This window comes from Eptesicus fuscus, chromosome 15, assembly GCF_027574615.1.
Source record: "Eptesicus fuscus isolate TK198812 chromosome 15, DD_ASM_mEF_20220401, whole genome shotgun sequence".
NCBI classification, from domain to species: domain Eukaryota; kingdom Metazoa; phylum Chordata; class Mammalia; order Chiroptera; family Vespertilionidae; genus Eptesicus; species Eptesicus fuscus.
Window position 1 is genome coordinate 45,215,103 of NC_072487.1, and position 17,241 is coordinate 45,232,343.

General features: G+C 39.0%; 1 long non-coding RNA gene across 3 annotated transcripts in view; it reads right to left on the minus strand.

Annotated features, from left to right (window-relative positions):
* Positions 1 to 15,593, minus strand: part of LOC114231655 (uncharacterized) — a 31,309-nt gene extending 15,716 nt beyond the window's left edge. The window contains exons 1-3 of one of the 3 annotated variants that reach the window (XR_008558364.1): positions 15,505 to 15,577; positions 5,668 to 5,810; positions 4,881 to 5,060 (exon numbers count right to left, since the gene is read on the minus strand). This is a non-coding gene — a long non-coding RNA (uncharacterized LOC114231655). Of the gene's footprint in view, positions 1 to 4,880; positions 5,061 to 5,667; positions 5,811 to 15,504 lie in introns of all 3 variants that reach the window. The other 2 variants (XR_008558365.1, XR_003617633.2) reach the window with 2 other exon arrangements.
* Between the last annotated feature and the right edge of the window lie 1,648 nt (positions 15,594 to 17,241).

The window sequence follows — 17,241 nt, forward strand, 5'->3', positions numbered from 1 at the left end:
ACAGTGACTATGAAACAGCTGTCCTCTCCCAATGCGGGGAGGGCTGTGCGTCCACGAGGCATTGTTAGTGCAGCAGCATATGCTGGTGGAGCACCTGGGAAGCAGGCTGGATGGAAAGCAGAGGGACTTAATTGAATTAGAAGCACACATTCTGAATATTCTAACCTGCGATTTTTACAGCCCTGCCTCTGTTTGCCAGAGAAAAAGCTGTCTACTTTCACATGATCTGCCGGCATTTGGGATTTATTCTCTGCACCTTCTACTAAATCCAGTATCCATCTCTCATCCTCTTGTATCCTCACATTCTAGAAAACAAAGAAAGGACGCTCTTTAGCAATAGTTTTGTATTTCTTGCCAGAAGTAGGTTAAAAGTGGAGTGCTGAGAATGAATAATGGTCATAGGACATCCGGCACACTGGGCTCCACCTTGCTTTGCACCTGCCAGACTTCTAGGCAAGGGTCCCCACACATTCATGATGATAAGAAGCAAAGTACAGATTACCCGGCCTATCCTGGGGAAGATAGGAATCAGAAGTCTGTATAGAGCCTAGAAATCTGATGTTTAAAACACTTGGAAAATACTGGCCAGTGTTGTTTCTCCCTAAAGATATAACATACCTAAGGTCAAGTGCATCTACTTTTTTTGTCGTTCTCTTTTCTCATTCTCTACCTACTACTATCTATCTATTATCTATCTATCTATCTATCTATCTATCTATCTATCTATCATCTATCTATCTACCTATCTACCTACTTACCTATCATCTATTCATCCATCCATCCATCCATCCATTCATCCATCTATCTACCTCTCCATTAGAATGTAAACTCCATGAGACCATGGTGCTTGCCTCTTCTGCAGCATCTACAACTGTGCCCAACATATAGTAGGTCCTCCAAATAAAGGAAACTTAGCTTGTGGGTAAAATTAAAAAGGAAATTTGAACAAGTCTGAGACATCTCAAGTGCTATAGATTGCTTGACATCTCACAAGGCTTCATCAATATAATCATTCCCTTCTTTCCTCCTTTTTGTCTTCTTTCCAGCTCCTGCTTTTTTCCACCGTCTAGATCAGTGGTCGGCAAACTGCGGCTCATGAGCCACGGCTCTTTGGCCCCTTGAGTGTGGCTCTTCCACAAAATACCATGGCCTGGGTGAGTCTATTTTGAAGAAGTGGCATTAGAAGAAGTTTAAGTTTAAAAAATTTGGCTCTCAAAAGAAATTTCAATCGTTGTACTGTTGATATTTGGCTCTGTTGACTAATGAGTTTGCCGACCACTGGTCTAGATTCTCCTAAAAAGCATTGGCCTAAGTTAATGGATAGAGGCCAAGAGCTGAATACAAGTGGTATAAAGTTTTTATTTTTGCTTGCCCACCATCTATTCCTCTTCATTTTGTAACAGAAGCCTGATTTTCCTTCAGGAAACCATCTCAGTCTCTGTATTGGGGTGAGATTGAGCCAGACCTGACCAATCAGTATGTTTCCTTGCCCCAAGGCTTGTTTCAGGAGCAACTATATGACTCCTTTTTGCTGGGACTTTGAGAAACCCTGCCTCTTGTACTGCTGAGATTATTGGAATAGCTTAGAGTTTGGGTGGCTCCCATATAAAAGGACCTACTTGAGACTGAAACCAACACAGAGAACAGGACAAAGTGCTGACCAGAGAAGGAGACAGGCATGGAGAGAATTGTGGATCCCTGGGAATAGGCCAGGACACACTTGCTCTTTGACCTCCTGCAGGCGTCCTGCACACTGACCGCTTATAAGGTACAACCATGTAGCCAGGGCAGGTGGGTAAAGAAGGAAGCTTTCTTTGCACGGAGCATGCTGCCCAGGGGCTCCCTCTCACACACATGTGGCCAGGCTAACCACTTGTCATCCTTTGCAAATATCATTATGAGGCTTTCTTAAACACCCTTCCCTTCTCTTTTTTTTCCCAATTATTTTTTCAATTACAGTTTATATTCAATATTATTTTATATTAGTTTCATGTGTATGGCATAGTGGTTAGACAATCATATACTTTACAAAGGGTTTCCCCCAAAATTTTCAATACCAACCTGGCACCATACATAGTTATTACAATATTATTGACTATATTTCCTATGCTGTACATCGCCATGACTATTTGGTAACTACCAACATGTGCTTCTCAATCCCTTCACATATACTCTGCATGCAAGTTATCATGCTCTCTGAAAATAGATGTGTTTCTACTCTAGTCTAAGAGCTTCAACTTGAGGGTCAGGGCTGGATTTTCTACACGTTGGACCAACACACCTAGCACAGTGCCTGGAGATGCTCCATGCTCAATGCATGCTAGTTACACAATTCAGGTTGTGCCTATAGCAGATTACAGAGTTCAACTCTGAGTTTCCTGACCTGAAGAGACAAGGGACATGCCTCCACCAAAAAGTAGAGCTACTAAGGAAAAAATGTTTCTTGCTTTCGAAACATTGCTGGGCAGAGAACAGTCAATTATGAACTGAAGTTGGTGGCCCCCCTCCCTCTCTGCACAGACAACAGCCTCTGGCCAGTGAGGAAATGTGCTGCTGAGAGGAAGACAGCAGCCTGAGCTCCTGCCAGCGGGGCCTTTCCTCCACAGGCCCCTAAGGGGCTGGGAGAGATGGGGCATGACAGAGAGCCAGGCCTGCTGCTCCGCTCACTGGAGGATGCCTGCGGCAGCCAGAATGACCCATTGCACACTGTGGGAAATAGCAGGAGAGCATTGTAGCCCCAAAGGGAGAGGACAGGAGGGAAAGAGAGAGAGAGCAAGCAAAAATGTGGGGTTTTGTTTTTGGTTTTTAGCATCTAACCCAAGGAAACTGACAGTAGCCATCTCTCTGTGAGTATCTGGATCTCACTACTTGGAAATGTAGGCTGAGGCCCTGTGCCTGGCTCTAGTTTTCATTTCTTTTCTCATGTAATAACTTTCCTCCAATTCTTGCAAAAGGTTGGTAAAAACTGCTGTTTTCATTTGAGAAGCATTTTGAAGAAGCCAATCAAAAGGCCACTTTTCCATGTATCTTGGCCACTGTGAATGATGCTGCAATGAACCTGGGAGCACAGATATCTCCTTGGGATATTGATTTTATTTACTTGGGGGGGTATCTACCCAGAAATTAGACTGACTGATCATATGGTAGTTCTATTTTTAATTTTTTGAGGAACCTATACTAGTATACTGTGTTTTATAGTGGCTACACCAACTTACATTCCCACCAACACCATGTAAGGGTTCCCTTTGTATTCACTGATGGATGAATAACACACACACACACACACACACACACACACACACACACACACACACTTACACACATTGAAATATCATTCAGTGTTTTTTTTTTTCAATTCAATCTTAATAAAGGAGTAGATAATGCCATTTGCAACAACATGGATGAACCTGGAGGACATTACACTAAGTGAAATAGCCAGACACTGAAATAAAACTGCATGTTCTCACTTATATTTGGAATTTAAACAATTTGAACTCATAAAACCAGAGTAAAGAATAGTAGTTAAAACAGTTCAAAACCTTTCCCGCTACTGTGTGGCTCTGATTAATCTATTTAACTTTTTTTGTACCTTAGTCTTTTCATTTATAAAATGGGAGTACAGAGGACTACCTGACTCGTAAGATTTTTGTGAAGATTAAGTTAGATGATGTATGTAAAGTATTCAGTTCAGCATGGCTAAAGCCAAATTATACAGCGTTAAAGAAAGAGATACCTGGGCAAAGACAGCCGGTGATAAACTCCTCTAATTCAACTCTTGAGGAAAGGAAGGTGAATAGATTTCATATCACGTGTGCCCAGCAGTTAAAGACCCTAGTGTCTTATTCTCTTTCCTGGAAAAGACGCTTACAGAATGCAAGCAAATCTCCAAGGGGCACTCTCATGCACTTTATGAATGTTAACAATTTTCTAATCACCGATAGGATGTTCAAATAATAGTTTCTATTAACACAACAAGTTTTGCAACAGTGCCCTACATTTGTTTGGTGCCCCTTGGTATTTCCATCTCATGACAGTGATTCAAAAGAATCTCCTATCTTTCTTGATATTTTGAGGTAATTATTACCAGTTGCTATAATACAAACTGAATTGGCTCCAATGGAAATCCCATTAGTAGTGACAACCTGATATTTGCTACCATTTGATGTCAGGAACAAGAATATTGCTTTATATGTCTACTATTATACACTTTATATGTAAACGTTTAGTAAACAGTTTACAAAGTGGCATTGACAATTAAGTTGTGTATTCCAGAGACACATAGATCTAAACTAGGTGTGACCTCTGAAACAAATGGCCTGTGTAAGGTAATACACTCAAGTCTCTCAACTGACTGAGTAGAAAACCATATAAGGCATTGCTATTGTTGTTATTAAGTATCATTTATATCTTCTTTTCCCTCTTCTACAGAATTTTTCATCAAATATTTTAGCAAGTAGCATTGGCTATAATTTGTTCATTACAATCTAACAAATGCAGATATCAATGATAACCTGCATATTTATCCTATTTTATATCATTTTCTACTTTTAGCTTTCCTTTGGTATTGTGATATAATAACAGTTTTAGGCAATTATACATAATAACACTAATCCTCAGAAAACAGGATTGAGTATATATCAATGTAATAGATGAGTGCATAGAAAGAAGGTTTAGGAAAAGGTTGCCAACAGGGATGTGCTGGAGCTGACTTGCACCAACCTGCGAGAGCTAACTTCACACATCTCTCCCAACTTTTATTCAGTGACATCACGTGGTAGTTTGAAATTGGCCACCATGAAAGCGTTTACACGGTGGAAATTAGCAAATGCTACAAATCAGTGTATCTCCCTTCCCTCAAAACTTATTTTTTAAATATTTACCTGTGCACCTGTAAAGTGAGTAGCTGAGTTGAGATCTAAACTCTGTTTTGTCTGACTCCAAGATGGGTGGAAACCTTTGGCCAAAACATTCAGGAGAACCTTGTTGTAGTTGTAGCCTTGTCATAGAATTGTATGTCCTTAAGCAAATCCCTTTGTCTACAGCATGCAGCTCTTGAATCTCTAAATAATGAATGGAAGTATGAAAGGCACTCTGAGTATATTCTTATTTGGAAAGAACAAGAACTCTGAGCTCTGATAATCTTTCACCACCATGCTCATTCAGTCGAATTGAACAGAGGGCATTCCTCCTCCTCATCCCTACTTCTCTAATCCCTCCTGCCTGGCCCTTTGGTAAGGTTCTCCCAGAAGTCGACTGTAAACAAGGATTCCTGTGCAACAGATTTATTATGGAAGTGCACCTCAACAAACCACAGGAAGCAGGGTAAGGATGGGGAAGAAGCAAAGCAAAGGTGTGATTTCAGGAGAAATCCCATAGAACCTCACAGACACACATGACATCATAGTTTGGCCTCAAATCAAGGGAGCTGGGCTTTTGTGTCCCCTTTTCCACTACTACATCGCTATTGCCTACGGGGGAGGGGAGTTAACAAATCCCAAGCCTTTTGATCTCTGCACTCTGGGGTTGGCTCCAGTGCCCACCTCTCAAAGTCACAGGTGTCAGTCATTAGAAGCAAAGACTAGGTGCACAGAGCTGACAGAAAGGATGCACCTGTATATATCAATGTAATAGATGAGTGCATAGGAAGATAGTGACTACTGTACTTACACAAACTGTGTTTTACTGAGAACCCTGCTTCATCCAGGTTGGCCAAAGGTAACATAGCTTTTCTCAAAAAACTCAGCATGATTTTTCTATTTGCCTCCTGGCTTAAATGGAAGCATATTAGGGAACTAGAGCACTCTGGAAATCTGGAAAATAAGAAAATCAAACCTCTGGGTAAAGACATGCAGCCCTATTTCAGAGACAGAGACAGAGACAGAAGCAGAGAATGGTCACGCATGGTGGGCACTACTAGTATGTGTGTTCCCCCACTGCAGGGAGCCTTTGAAGATAGAACTTGCTATGACAAGTCATGGTGGTTCATAGTTTTCTTCCCCACCCTAAGTAAGAATAGATAGTACATGGCCAGTACACTTGAGTACGGATGCTTATACCACTCTAAGTTTCTTCAGCAAAGAGCTTACACCAGGTTCCTGGATGGGCATTTAGGCTAAGTACAATGCAAAGCTATCCATTTAATCACATAAGGTGTTCTTACCACAGGAAATAGTGATACATGGAGAAATCTCTTTCTACTCCTGCATAATTGCCTTAAAATCTTAATGTGCTACAGAACTCAAAGAATTTCCCCTTCTGCAAAACATCAACAAATAATGTAGTAATTATTGCCTCATTGTATCCACTGGGAAATTGAGGTAGCAATTAAGTGGCAAGCCCATTAGAGGAGCTCTATAAAACCTCGCTGTATGGAGACAAGTGTTAAATATGAATAGTTTGAAACATTACTTAGTTTTGCATCTAAACAACCACACCCCACACAGTGCTCACCAGCTTTTTGGGTTTTTATCTCCTTTATCATGTAAGCCTGTATTTTTAAAAATTATTTTCCTATGTCTCCTTTTATTTTAAAATGTAATCCTAGTTATTTCAGGGAACAGAAAATCCTAGTGTGAAATAGTTAATAACAGTTTTTAATAATCATTACTCATAAAATCTCAAGTGGCTTTGGTGGGCATCTGGTCGTCATTAAGAGGATTGAATTTATCAGACAAGTCATTTTGCTTAATTAGGTGGCTAACTGGCTGGGCCTTTCTTACTGAAAAAACATTAAAATCATCAGCAAAAGCCTCAAGAAGTCCTTGATTGGACTGTTTTGTCATTGTTTTACTAAGTATAATTAAATTCCCACTTGCAAACCCTAGGAGTTAATTTGAGTTCCAGGACCCTGCACAAAGCTCATATTACCAGCTAGCCAACTCAAATTGAGGGCAACTTAACTGAAAATAATAAAGTGAATCAAGAGCTCAGGTCCTACTTTATACATAGAGGAAGTCATACTATAGCGTGATCCTTGCTTTAGGTATGTTCAGTTCCTTACATCTGCAAGTCTAAATCTTAGAACAAGCGTGACCTACCAATATAAAAGTGCCCAATTAGCAAGCTCCAAGTCATCCTTAGGTAGAGGAGGGAGTTTCAGAAATTACAACAGATGTTTTAATTGGACAAACACCAACTGTTCTTTCATGCTGGAACTAATAAGCTGCAATTCAGTGCTATATTCATTTTTCATATATACAAAGAGAAAAAGATAGTAACATTATAGTCTCAGAGTTAAAAATAAAAGCCATCTAAGCTTTTTAAAAGGGGATTAACCCTATAGTTAAATGAGCAAGGTGAATGATTAGTTTAAGTGGAAAACGCTAGGGGAAAATCTGGAGTGCAATGTCTCACTTCACCAATTCTGGGGGTTCTGACACTTTAATAGGCAGTTCAAGCCTTTCTCTTCTCATCATGTCCTTTCACCTCATCCCTGGATAGGAAGCTGAATTCTAGTCTTTGAATTCAAATATTCTCCAAGAATCCTGTGGAGGCCGCCCACAGCTCATAGGTTTAACAACTCTATCAGGGAGGAAAAAACAGTGATAATTGGATCCCATGAGCTTCTACTTGCAATAGTCAGGGAATGGAAGATAAACTGATTGAGCTGTGTGCCCAGGCAACCAGCCTTGGGAACACCATTTGGCAGAAAACAACCAGAGAAACAAGAAGGAGAGTCAGCCCCAGGAACCCACTGATGCACAGAAGTTGCTATGAGTGTGTGTGTATGAATGTGCGTGTGTGTGTGTGTGTGTGTGTGTGTGTGTGTGTGTATGCGTGAGCTCACTATCCAGGAAGGAGAAATTCCACACAGAGATTTTCCAACCCACTAATGCTGCTTACAGCGAAGATCTGTGCTATAACCTGCACCTTAGACAGATTCATTCTTAAAATCTGAAGTCATAGACCAACTGCTCTATCCTCACATAACACTGTCTTATATAAGGTACCTTGTCCTCTAAATAAGCTGAATTTTTTTTAATTTCAATATTTTCCTCATCATCTTTTTTCCCTTTCCACAAACAACATTGACTGGAATCTTACAGATATCAAATTTTAAAGCCTTCTTATATAATTAGTTTATATGAAAAAGCAATGATTCTGATAAGATGGAAGATTTTCATAGATTTTATCAATTCATAAGTTGATCTATTTTTAAATAGCAGGTAGATTAGATAATGGGCTAGGCTTTTGTCACGTGATAATTTTATTAACAGAAAAGGAACCACACAACTCTTGGGTCTTGGTTCAAATGTCTTCTGTGTCTTAGTCCTTAATCAGCAGATCCCAATAGGGTGGGCTAAGAGCCCTAGTCTTTCCTTCATACTGCCACCAACTACTGTGTACTTGGGCAGGCGGGAAGTTTGTGGTCTTCAGGTTTCCTAACCTATAAAATGTGGGGGTTGGAATCCAAAAGGATTTATTCTATTTTTTATTGACCAGAGTCTGTAATAAACTAGAAAGTTTCCTATAGCTAGAGGTGATTTTGTTTAACTGAGAACTTCAAAAGAGAAATTTGGTAGCAAAGTTAAACACCAACCACATAAAGGTGATTATGGAGTGTGATGAAGAGAAATCATCATCATAAACACCATTTACTGAGCACCTCCTACAGGCCACAGGATGCACCTAGGCTTCCATGGACTTTATTGGTGTATGGAGCCAGCCGACTATTATTTAAAACCCAGATCAACTCTCACTACTTCTACCTTCTTAGAGGAGTGGCTTAATTCATACCATGGGTGGGTGGATGAATCTGTCTACTCTTGCTTTTCTCTTTCAGAAACTAGTAGAGAAAGAGACATGAGAAGATTAAGATTTTAGTTTCTTCCAGAGTCGCAAAGGCAAGACTTGTCTAAAGGTATTAATGAATCACTAAAAGAAGTTTACTAGACCTCCATTCAAATGGAAAGAACAATAATAAGTTAAGATGAAGTGTCTTCCCAGAGGATCCAAGTTTTAGGAGCTCAGAAAAAAGTGGAAAGAGTAATATAAGGCACATATAGAGCCAGAGCATTTACCACATCATATAGATATGTAAAGCCCCCTCATCTTCCCAAACTGTGAGCTGAATGGCTCAAGTTCTACAACTTGATAATGTTGTCAAGTGATAATGGAGTGATAATAAAGTCAGTTTAGAGGACAGTGTGGAGGACATGAGAAATCAATGGGATTCAGCAGGAGCTGAACCCCAGACACAGAACTGACATAGGACAGTGGTACCCCACGGAGTTCCCAAGAATCTTGAAGAAAGCTTTGCCCTTCCTTACAAGGAGTGGAAGCATAACGCTTGTTTGTAGATCTAAACATACAAGAATACCTCAATCTGGAGGTACTTCATCCCCAAATCTTACCACAATCCTATAAAGTGTATATTATCATTCCCACCTTACATTCTTCTATTCTACAGTGCTCCAAGTAGGAGACCAACACTGTAGTTCAGGAAGAAAAACAAAGAGAGTTTGGAGCTCTTAATTACTTTACATGGTGTCAACAAAAAGCCATAGTTTTGAGTAAACAGATCTAGGTTTAATATTTGGAAGAGAGGTGACATAATGGCAGTGCCCACCTCTGAGTGCCCAAATTTAGGGAGGTTAATAGAAGCAGGATAAGATGCTCTGTCTTTACCTATACGGGAATTAAAGAGTAGAATTTCAGATTACTATTTCTAAGGTGTTTTTCACTCCTATGACTTCAAACTGAGCAACGCAATTCCATCTGTGGTAACTGGGTGCAGTCAGGGTACCTGTGGCTACCTTTTGGTTGTGCCAGGGCTCCCACAAACATCTAGAGAAGGGAGTTTTTCGTTGGTTATAAACAAAAAACAATACTCAAAGAAAGGAGCTTTCCTCCAAAGTTTTCTAAGTAATCTTTTTTTTACTGCTTTTGTAAAATGTAAAATAAATAAATAAATAAATAAATAAATAAATAAATAAATAAAGTAAATTAACCCTTTTAGGGGATTCATGATCCCATCAGAAAGCAAATTTTCCCTTCCATGGCACCAGTACTAAATGTCATGTCATCTTATTACCTTTAAATTTATTATATATCAGATGGAGGATCAAAGCAAACCTTCCAATTAGTCACTCAGGGTGGTTCTGCATCAATAATAGCATCTAAGTTTTTGTGCTTCTAAAACTCTACATTAATTTAGGGATGAACATGCTGACAAAATGGGATAAGATTTGTCTAGGCCTTTATATATTTTTACTTTTCCCCCTTGTTTGAAGTATCAGGTCAGAATTCAGGATAAATTCTGCTTCCATGGCCTGGAAAAAAACTAATCAGTCTATTATGAACTCAAAGCCAGCCTAAATGACCCTTATCTAATGGGCTAACAGCTTTCTAAGACCTAAGAACATGTGATGAGGCAGAGTTGATGAATAAAACTACTTACCCTATGAAAAGAAATAGGTAAAATGAAACTAGTTTTATTTACGCTAGAGTCCTAGGGTTATAGATAAAATAAAGATATTTTTTTTTAATCATAAAAGTTTTAGAAGCTCATCATAGGAAATTTGAGAAGCAAAGTTGTTTTTTTAAATTTAAAATGATCTATTTTTACAATAACATTATGGTGTATTTTTCTATGTGTTTTTCATATATTTGAGACTATGGTTTATTTATTGAGGCAATATTGGTTTATAACATTATATAAGTTTCAGGTGTACTGGTAATTCAACATCTGTTGACACTATAGCATGGTCACCTCCCAAAGTCTAGTTTCCATCCTCATCATACATTTGACCTTCTTACCCATTTTACCCTCCCTCCATGTCCCTCCCCTCTGTTAGCGACCCGTTTGTTGTCCTTATCTATGAGTCCCCTCCCCTCCCCTCCCCTCCTCCTTCTCCTTCCTTCCTTCCTTCCTTCCTTCCTTCCTTCCTTCCTTCCTTCCTTCCTTCCTTCCTTCCTTCCTTCCTTCCTTCCTTCCTTCCTTCTTTCCTACCTTTCATTTGTTTTATATTCCACATATGAGTGAAGTCATAAGGTTTTTGTCCTTTTCTGTCTGACTTATTTCACTTAGCATAATATCTTCAAGATCCATCTTTGTGGTTGCAAATGGCTGTATTTCATCTTTTTTATGTCCAAGTAGTATTTCATTGTCTGTATGTACCACATCTTCTTTATCCATTCAACTGTCAATGACACTTAGGGTGTTTCCATATACACAACTGAGTATACTTCCTTTTTAACATAGCATTTATAAGCTCTCTCTAAAGATAATTTTAAGTGACAAAGCAAATTCCTTATTGTGTAGGAAAACTATGGTTTATGTGGATGATCTACATTGAGTATTTAAGCAATTTTAATTATTTTTTTATTAAGTAAAACTGTGATAGCATGGGGTAACACTTAATAGTACTAGGTGTAAACTGAATGTTTCTTTTTAACATGGTCATAAAATTAATGCAGTTAATTTTGTGCACTTCCCACAAATATATTGGGAGGAAAGCAGTCACAAATGATGCTATTTTGGAGGCCTCGTAATTGCACTTTTTGAATACGCATGTCTGCGCTTCGTACATGACCCTGGTCAGAACAAGCAAAATAAAAATTGTGTTCCTTCTGCTAAAAACAATAGAGTTGACTCAGGAGTCAGAAGAGGCTGCAGCTCCAACAAAGCACGGCTGTTTCCGGCCTCTGCTCATAGTCTCTTTTTCTGTTGTGGCCCTTCTACACTTGACTATTCCCAACTAGATTCCAGCACAGTCACTATGGCTATGGTCCAGATATTTGTGTTTCTTTTGGCTTGCCCAGTTCCTGTTAAAAGGTCACCTTGGGGGCTGTGGGAGTTAATTTTGTTTTTCTTATATACTAGAAAATCTTTTTCAGGTTTTATTTTTCCTTTCTCCCTTACATTTCCCCATGCAACTTTCTGTTTGATGGTTCATTTCTCACCCAACCCTCTCAACATAGTTTCAGGGTGTTTCATTTTCTTCCTCTCAGATCTTGTTGTTGATCTTTTAATGGACTAACTATGAAGGAAGGTTTTTTCCTTGCTACTGCTTCCACCAGGTCTCAGAAGTCTCCCTAAGTCACAGAAGGGAACCCAGACAGAACCGAGAAGGCCAGCAATTCAAATAGGCATGAGGCCAAAAGCCTTGCCCTGGTGTTCTGCTAATGTGTATCTCATGCCTAGTATTTCTTATTAATAAGGCACTAAATAAGGCCATCCAGTGTTTCCATTGCCAAAAGAAAACGTCTCTCTTTAATTAATCAATGTAATGGGCTTTTACTGGAAAATAGAAGGGAAATGTTTCTAGAACTCAGGATATAATATTACATCAGGGAATACTATGCCCTCTTTTTATTTCAAAGTGGAACATTTTTTAAGCTGCAGAGACGCTAGGTCTGGACTGGCTGAGGAAGAGTTCACAAATTATTGAGAAACAGGTACTTTTTTGTAAACGCAGGGTTTTATTTCTCAGTTCACTGTCGCTACAACTCATTTGCATTAAGCAAATTATTTGGATGGAGCAATTTATGAAATAAGACATAACTTACCATCAAACTCCACTTTTTCCTTATTTTTATTTATTTTTCCCTCATGGACCAGAGCAATTATTGCTCAACCAGGGACCAACATAAATATTGATCAAAACAGGACCACCCCAAAATTACTGCTTGGCTTAGCTTGACTTCAACTTCCTTTTCCTCAGTGCCGTTCCTGGTGTAAAGGTTAACTCTTCTTTCTTTTCTCAGTTCCTTTGTGCTTCAGTTTTTCTCTCAAGACAATCTAATTTCAAAGAGATCCGATTTGATTGATCCAAAGCCACCTCATTTCCCCTCTAATGTCACAAAATCTATTGTTTAATGTAGACATTAACACTATTATGCACTATGTCAACCAGTGGTTCTCAACCTTTCTAATGCCGCGACCCTTTAATACAGTTCCTCATGTTGTGGTGAGCCCCAACCATAAAATTATTTTCGTTGCTACTTCATCACTGTAATTTTGCTACTGTTATGAATCATAATGTAAATATCTGTGTTTTCCGGTGGTCTTAGGCTCTACAGCAGCAGTTCTCAACCTGTGGGTCATGACCCACAGGTTGAGAACCACTGATGTAAACCAAAGAAACTCACTTAATTAGGAAAATCAGAAGTTAATATTTCAAAATGCAGACTGAATGCATGCCTTTGTCTCCTCTTTTCTCTAACAGCAACTCCTACAAGTGACAGAAGCCAAAATGGAGATGTCTGCAGATGAGAGACGGAAGAAATTCCTGAAGTAGAGACCTCCAGAAATGTCAGTCTGATTGGCATCAGATTTCCCATCAGAATAAATATATGCTAAAGGCAGTGATTGCATCCTTCAAACTTTGGAAGTAAAATGATTTAGAACCTGTAATTCTAAACCTGAACTATTTTTCAATTGATTGTGAGAGACAAAATGAAGTTCTTTTCAGTAAAACATCTTTTAAATAATATTTTTAGTTTTTAATTACAGTTGACATACAATATTATATTAGTGTCAGGTGCACAGCATGGCATGTCAACTGTTATTGAAAAAAATTTAACTAAAAAAACAGAAAAATAGAACATTATAGTTAATGCACAGGGCTTGTCTTGACACAGATATACTTGCTTTTTTCGTGTCTAGTTTAACACACACACACCACATACACCACACACACACACACACACACACACACACACACACACAAATACACACACAATACAATTAAATGAACCAAAACCATAATTGCCGGTTAAGTATTTATCTCCTAACGTAAATGGATCTCTTTCCAAATGGAAATACCTGTTTAAGAATAGTCTGGCCATTAACCCACAAAATAGGCATGAACATTTACTAGGAAAACAAAGTAGTCTTAGATTAATCCCAGCCTGAGATGCAGAGCATCAAAACTGAACTCAGAAGAGCTTTTACAGCCCAATGATACAGCCCTGAAAATGCAGTTTTCCACTGGTAATGCCAAGAGACCTTTGAGTACAGAACCAGGCGATGCGGTGATAAACATCTGACATTTTCATTTGCAAGTATTCATGTTTCATTTCAGATAATGTTCCCCCTATTTACTTCTTTGGCAGCAATGCATCAAATATCCTACAGTGTAATCCTTCTCTCAGCACTTATCAATGAACTATGAAATAGTATTAAATAGAATTAATTAGAAGTTTTAATGAATCATGTCTGTCCTCATTTATTATACAATGTAATTTTCAAGGAATGATTAATTGTGAGTTACAGATGAGTGAGTGGTTAATGTAGTTTGTTAACCTTACTAAGGAGTGACTGTACACAGCAAGCTGTTTTTTCTCTGTTTATCAGCATGTGGCTCTGTACCACCATCATTTTAAGTGAATGGAAAGGTTTTAGTGACTTTGCGATTAACATGCACTGTCAGCTAATATTTTACTTTCTTAATTTTCTGTCCTGTAAATCACATTGAGATTCAAAAGTAGAGCTTAGCCATCCTCATTTTGGAGTGTTTTCTGTATTTCTATAAAGCTATTATTTTGCCCATATCATGTCCACCTGAGCTGCATGATTATTTTAAGTAAATCCCATTTAATACAAGGTGGCTTGTTTGAAATGAGTTTCCCTGCACATTTCCTTGAAGAATATACCAATTTACCATATCATTACTGTCATTATCTAAAAAGTGGTAGCTGGTTGCCCTTCATTTTCAATTTTCTTACATGCACCTTTCAGAAGCTGAATAATGCCCAAGCTCACAAAATATAGTGGGAAAATACAAAGTAATTTTGTGGACAGGAAGTTACTGAGACTGGCCTATGGGAATACCAATAGGGTTTTTATCCTCCCAACGGATACACTCATCAAAGACCACGGCATCCTTGTGGATGAGTCACCATTTTACAACTTCCTAGTCTGTTTCTTCTTTAAAGGACTCACTGTATATGGTTATACAGAGGTGGAAAACCCTCATAGCATGCCTCCCACAACACTTGCATTTGCTGGCTGAAGTATAAAGAGCAAGCACCTCATTTTTTAGTAGGCACAACAGAAACAAGAGTGTTCTGCTCTCAAGCTAGTTCGATAGCTCTTTGGAGGCCCAGCTAACCTCAATAAGAAAAATAACAATACTTACTTATATTAGGGTGATATTTAATTATTATTATTTTCACTAGTATTATCTTATTAAATCTAGGTAAAAGTGCCATGAATGAAGAACTACGATTAAAAGTTGTTAACTGATTTACCCCGGGTCATATGAGCAGTGAATAAATGAGCAAAAGATTAATTCAACCGATATTTATTAAGCACCTAATATGAAATATCTACAGTTAGCATAGGCAGCTAGGAGTTAACAAAGGAGAAAGAAGCTAAATTGGCTGGGCCTGATGGAGTCTGGACATTATACTTAATCAGGCTTAAGTCTGGAAGTTACCGTTTCAGGCTTAAATCTCATTAAGCCAGAGGATAGCCAAATCCCTGCTACGGGGATTGACATCCCTGTTTCCCCCACTCCCACCCCCCATGTAAGGAGGAAAGACAACAGGTCCACTCACCTGGACTATGGGGGGAAGAATAAACAATAAAGAAGAAATTCCTTTGCTAGGCATATGCGCAGCAGAAATCAAGATGGTGCAGGACTGGGGTGGGGGAGGGGTAAACGCATGCGCAGTAAAAACCAGATGATGAGGCAAAACTTTGAGGCATGCGCGTTAGGAGCCAAAATGCAACATAAAGGGCCAAAGTTTACCTTGGAAAAACCTGGGGGAAAGACCAGATTGAATGTGAAGAGTGCCCAGCACAAGCCTGTGAAGCTCCAGGAAAGAGATTGGTTAGTTTGAATGAAAGTCTGCTCTTTCCCAATCTGAGGTAATATAATCAAAGCTTAACAAAGGCCCTTCTGGGTAGCATGTGTGCATTTGCCCACTCCTTCTCATGCATGCAGCTCCAGAATGCAACCAGGAGCAGAGACTATGCTGAACTACTAGAGCCCAGGGTGATGGCATTGCAGTTCTGGATCCTGGCCCTCCTGGTGGGCAGCTCACTAGACCCAGGGCTTCTTCCACAGTGAGTCAGCTAAAGGTCGTGGATGAGACATCAGCACCTAGGAGCAATTCTTTATTTTTGCTCCAATAAATCTTACCACTACACCTCATCCTCCTATGCATGGGTCCCCAAATGTTTTTCTCATGATTCCTATTTCCACCAGCAACACTACTACTCTTTGTGGACTGGATAAAATAAAGTCCTTTCTATCATGTATCTGAGATACCATAGTGGAGATAAGAAATGAATAAAGAAGTGGTAAGTCCTATGAAGAAAATAAAAAAGGAAAGACGCTAGAGGGAAACTGAGCATGACAAGGGTTATTTATAGACAAGTGGTCAGGAGAGCTCCCGGGAAGAGATGTCATATCAGAACAGAACTGACTGACAAAAAGGAGTCAGTTCTATGAAGAGAACATTCCAGGCAGAAAGAACAGCAAATGCAAAGGCTATGAGCCATTTCGTATGTTTGGGGAAATTCGAGAGGACTAGAGAGAAATGTAGCAAGGCAGAGACGAAGTTAGGGAAGAGATCTTCTGGTTAGTTCCCTTGTCAGTATTGGCAAAGACTTTGGATTTAAACTTGAAACATAATGGATGCTGAAAGGACTTTTCCAGTCCAATTCTGCACAGAATTTTAGAACATGAGAAATGGTAGATAATGTGCTAAAACATCAGTATTTTAGTTTTCATTTCTTATTATAAAGAAGAAAAGTATAAGAGTTTCCCCTGGAACTTTGAATTTGAAGCTATTAGTATAGAATTACACTGGTAATGTCCTATCTTCATTAGAGGACTCAACCTTCAGACTAGCAATGCTCTTGAAAGTCAAGGACTATGTGTTACACACTCTTTATTCTGTACTGCACACAAATCAATGTCTTGTATTTCCAATCAGTGCTCTCTGAAATGAACTGAATGGCCTGATATCCATTGTTCTGTTCAGCCCAAGTCTGAGGAATCCTGATAGGAGATGCCATGGTATTTGAAATCACTGTAACAGAACAAAAGGATCCAGAAAGCAGTCCTTACTTAGCACTTGGCTTCACAGTGTGCGTGCTGTCCACTCAGGCATCCATTATAGTGAGGGATTGCTAACCCCTGAAGCAAGTATATAACAGGTAACAATGTACTTATTTTGCAAAGCCTTTATCTTTGCTAAAAATCTACATTTTTCTCACCTACTCCCTCAAGTAAAACTACAGAATGTTAATTCTCTAAGGAATGCTTTGGAAAATTTATTCCTATT